The 5,000-nt window shown below is 51.7% G+C and overlaps 1 non-coding gene and 1 pseudogene across 1 annotated transcript; both read left to right on the top strand.

The window, feature by feature from the left end:
- The first annotated feature begins 584 nt into the window (after positions 1–584).
- On the top strand, positions 585–739 carry LOC123686840. The gene has a single exon (XR_006748595.1). It is a non-coding gene; the product is annotated as a 5.8S ribosomal RNA (ribosomal RNA).
- Positions 740–1,246: 507 nt separating this feature from the next.
- The window catches only part of LOC123688175, a 6,867-nt pseudogene continuing 3,113 nt past the window's right edge, over positions 1,247–5,000 (top strand).

Below are 5,000 nucleotides of genomic sequence, written 5' to 3'. Positions count from 1 at the left end.
ATGTTTAGAGATGCTCACGAAATGAGGAGCCGGCCGCTTATGTCGGCGTTTGTGGTTGGGCGAAGTTCCTTGATGGAACGAGGAGCCGGCTGCTTATGCTGACGTTCGTAGTTGGGCGAAGTCTCGTGATGTGCTCGGAATAAGGATTCGAAGCGCTTGGATTGCCGCGTTCGTGGCTGGGCGAAGTTTCGTGTTTGGCACGGAACGAGGAGCCGGCTGCAGGTTTTAAAGATTCTCGCCCGAAATCGATCAGTCGTTACCGTTGTCTACGGACTTCGGTAGGACGATCTATTCCAGGGACGAAGACGTCGACGTTGTGCGACGCCCGTTACATTAGCGTTTTTATGCTCTTTCGGGATTGTCTGCGACGTTTGTCTCCGTCCGAATTTTTTACGATAATTGTCACTAGATTAGTACGCAAACTAGTTGAACCGAAGATTTTGCGCCGATCGACTGACGTATTGACCCTTCAGTGGGTCGTCTCAGTCATTGGAATGTCATTCTCGAGGAGGTTCGCAGTTGGCGTCTCGTATTTCGAGGGAAAGTCCATTGCGACTAGTACCGAGAAATCGAACATAAAAGATTACCCTGAACGGTGGATCACTTGGCTCGTGGGTCGATGAAGAACGCAGCTAATTGCGCGTCAACATGCGAACTGCAGGACACATGAACATCGACATTTCGAACGCACATTGCGGTCCTCGGACACTGTCCTCGGACCACTCCTGACTGAGGGTCGGTTCCATTACAAAGACTGCCCGGCCAGACGTTATGGCTTGACGAAGTGACGACGTAAAGGTCGTCTAACGTTGATCCTGTACCGAAGGTCATTTGGGCGAGTTGGACGGTTTGCCGCGTGACGATCAACGTTCTGTCGTTTCGACGCCTCGTGTGTTGGAATGATGAGGAGTTGTTTTCGTAACGCGCCGTCTTGAATTGCGAAAGCATATATTGTGGTGTCGTGGTATTGCTCGATCTGCGCCCATGACTGTAGACATGCGATCGTCGTGTCCGAGAAATCTGAACGACGTCCGATCGCTTTAATGTGCCAGTTGTCGCGCGTTGCGGATGAGCTTTCATGAGCGCACCCCCGAAACACCGAAGCACTTTGCTTGGATTCGCATGATCCGCCATACGGAGCAGGAGATAATAGACGCCTTTGAGTAGGCTAACTCCCTCGCGTAAGGTACGTGATTTTATGAGCCGCCAAAGGTTAGTTTCGGAACGTTTCGATGATTTGAACATACGACCTCAGGACAGGTGAGACTACCCGCTGAATTTAAGCATATTATTAAGCGGAGGAAAAGAAACTAACTAGGATTCCCTTAGTAGCGGCGAGCGAACAGGGATTAGCCCAGCACTGAATCCCGCGATCGTAACCGGTCGCCGGGAGATGTGGTGTTTGGAAGGATCCATTATCTGGCGAGTTCGCGGCGCGTTCAAGTCCATCTTGAATGGGGCCATCGCCCATAGAGGGTGCCAGGCCCGTAGCGACCGCTGCGGCTTGCTAGAGGATCTCTTCTTAGAGTCGGGTTGCTTGAGAGTGCAGCCCTAAGTGGGTGGTAAACTCCATCTAAGGCTAAATATAACCACGAGACCGATAGCGAACAAGTACCGTGAGGGAAAGTTGAAAAGAACTTTGAAGAGAGAGTTCAAGAGTACGTGAAACCGTTCAGGGGTAAACCTGAGAAACCCGAAAGGTCGAATGGGGAGATTCATTCGCGCCTGTTGTTGGGATTTACTGACTGTGGAAACGGCGACGTTCGCGTTGGCTGTTCCCTTCGGTTCATCTCCGGCTTCGGACGCGTGCACTTCTCCCCTAGTAGGTCGTCGCGATCCGTTGGGTGCTGTTCTACGGTCTCGAGTGTAGCCCGTGAGCTCGGATTTTCCGATGTTTACGGACACTGGGTTTCCGAACAGCTCGCTCGACGGTTTACTGATGGCGGGAGGCCGCGACTTAGTTCGCGTCCGGCCCGTGGCAAGTATGTGAATTGTGATGGCGATCGGACCTAGTGCCGATTCCGTCCGTTTGCGACTGTTCGCCGCGGTGTTCTTGGACAGACCTCTTGAAACGCCGATCAGCGACGCTATTGCTTTGGGTACTTTCAGGACCCGTCTTGAAACACGGACCAAGGAGTCTAGCGTGTGCGCGAGTCATTGGGAATCACTAAACCTAAAGGCGCAATGAAAGTAACGGTTCACTTTATGTGAACTAAGGGAAGATGGTCGGTCTCCATGACTGACCCGCATTCCCGGGGCGCCTCATTCTCATTGCGAGAGGAGGCGCACCAAGAGCGTACACGCTGGGACCCGAAAGATGGTGAACTATGCCTGGTCAGGACGAAGTCAGGGGAAACCCTGATGGAGGTCCGTAGCGATTCTGACGTGCAAATCGATCGTCGGAACTGGGTATAGGGGCGAAAGACTAATCGAACCATCTAGTAGCTGGTTCCCTCCGAAGTTTCCCTCAGGATAGCTGGCGCTCGTTGCATACGAGTCTCATCCGGTAAAGCGAATGATTAGAGGCATTGGGGTCGAAACGACCTCAACCTATTCTCAAACTTTAAATGGGTGAGATCTCCGGCTTGCTTGAATGTGAAGCCGCGAGATTTCGGATCAGAGTGCCAAGTGGGCCATTTTTGGTAAGCAGAACTGGCGCTGTGGGATGAACCAAACGCCGAGTTAAAGCGCCTAAATCGACGCTTATGGGATACCATGAAAGGCGTTGGTAACTTAAGACAGCAGGACGGTGGCCATGGAAGTCGGAATCCGCCAAGGAGTGTGTAACAACTCACCTGCCGAAGTTACTAGCCCTGAAAATGGATGGCGCTGAAGCGTCGTGCTTATACTCGGCCGTCAGTGGCATGTGCGGTCGCCCTTCGGGGCGGTCATGAAGCCCTGATGAGTAGGAGGGTCGCGGAGGTGAGCGCAGAAGGGCTGGCCGTGAGGCCGTCTGGAGCCGCCTTCGGTGCAGATCTTGGTGGTAGTAGCAAATACTCCAGCGAGGCCCTGGAGAGCTGAGGTGGAGAAGGGTTTCGTGTGAACAGCCGTTGCACACGAGTCAGTCGATCCTAAGCCCTAGGCGAAAGCCGATGTTGATGTGGCGTTGTTAATCGTGTTTATAAGTGGTGGCAGAAATGCTATGCATCTTGACGCGTGACGCACGCCCGTCGGGCGAAAGGGAATCCGGTTCCTATTCCGGAACCCGGCAGCGGAACCGAAATTAAACCGGGCCCTCGTAAGAGAGTTCGTCGGGGCAACCCAAAAGGACCCGGAGACGCCGTCGAGAGATCCGGGAAGAGTTTTCTTTTCTGCATAAGCGTTCGAGTTCCATGGAATCCTCTAGCAGGGAGATATGGTTTGGAACGCGAAGAGCACCGCATTTGCGGCGGTGTCCGGATCTTCTCCTCGGACCTTGAAAATCCGGGAGAGGGCCACGTGTAGGCGTCGCGCCGGCTCGTACCCATATCCGCAGCTGGTCTCCAAGGTAAAGAGCCTCTAGTCGATAGAATAATGTAGGTAAGGGAAGTCGGCAAATTAGATCCGTAACTTCGGGATAAGGATTGGCTCTGAGGATTGTGGCGTGTCGGGCTTGTTGGGGAAGTGGGTCACGGCTAACGTACCGGGCCTGGGCGAGGTGATGCGTTTCGCTTGCGTTACGTTTGATCCGAGCTCGGTCCCGCGTCTTGGCCTCCCGCGGAATCGTCAAGCTTCGAGACCCCGTGAGTGCTCGCAAGGGTGCTCTGGGTAATCTCTGCGGCCGTCATCTAACAATCAACTCAGAACTGGCACGGACTGGGAGAATCCGACTGTCTAATTAAAACAAAGCATTGCGATGGCCCCAGCGGGTGTTGACGCAATGTGATTTCTGCCCAGTGCTCTGAATGTCAACGTGAAGAAATTCAAAAAAGCGCGGGTAAACGGCGGGAGTAACTATGACTCTCTGGCTGTTTTCGTCCTGTAGAGAACGAAGGAGCGGAGGAAATTGATGTGGGATTGATAGGTTTTGCTGAGGTAGAGGCGAGGATAGATGGTCTGAAGGATGGGGCTACAGGTACGGATGGGATAAGCAAGGTTCATCTGAAAAAGAAGGAGATCAAATTAGTACTTACCTTGTTCTTTGGCCTGGTGACTGCATCTGGTGTCCTTCCTTCGTCTTGGGGCGCAAATAAAACGGTGCTTCTGAAAAAGAAAAATAAAAGTCCGTTACTAGTCAACTCCTACCGACCAATAACAATATCATCAATGGTAGAGAGAACGTTTTGGGGTATTGTCGATCAGCGCATTAGAAGCAAGCTCACTTTCTTCTGTAGACAAAAAGGTTTTGTTAAAGAAAATGGAACGTATACAAATATCCATATAATAAATGAGCTACTACATAAAACGAAAACACAGGGGGGAAAAATGATAGCTGTTTTCCTAGACCTTTGTCAGGCTTTCGACCGTGTGCCTCATGAGGCGATAGCTCATGCGCTCAAAAGAAGGAATGTGTCTGATCTGACAATTAAATTAATAATGGATTCCTATGCGTCTCAAAGGACTCTAATTAAGACGGGTGGAGCTGATATTCCGCTGCATGTGAAGCGGGGAGTCAAGCAGGGGGACCCCCTCTCACCCTTGATATTCAACCTCATTATCGAGCCTTTATTGGTTGAATTAAACAAACGCGAAGGTATCAGGGTGGGAGATGAGTGGGTGTCATGTCTGGCCTTTGCCGATGACCTCACGTTACTGGCTGGCAATAGGAGGATGGCACAAAGGCTAATTAATATCGTAGAAAAATACTTACGTAATGTTGGGCTTGAGATCTCCCCATCAAAGAGTGCCTGCTTCGAGCTGAGGGCCACTGCGGACTCCTCGGTGATGGAGGATCCCGAACTCAAAACGGGAAATGGAGAACGGATTTCAGCGATTTGTCCGGGTGAGCATATTACTTACCTTGGAGCACATATTCAACCCTGGGGTGGCTCTGACGCTGCAGAGATATCGTTGGAACTGAA

Source organism: Harmonia axyridis, chromosome X, assembly GCF_914767665.1.
Source record: "Harmonia axyridis chromosome X, icHarAxyr1.1, whole genome shotgun sequence".
NCBI classification, from domain to species: Eukaryota; Metazoa; Arthropoda; class Insecta; order Coleoptera; family Coccinellidae; genus Harmonia; species Harmonia axyridis.
Note: the sequence above shows the minus strand (reverse complement) of the source record. Positions and strands in the feature narration are given on the sequence as shown.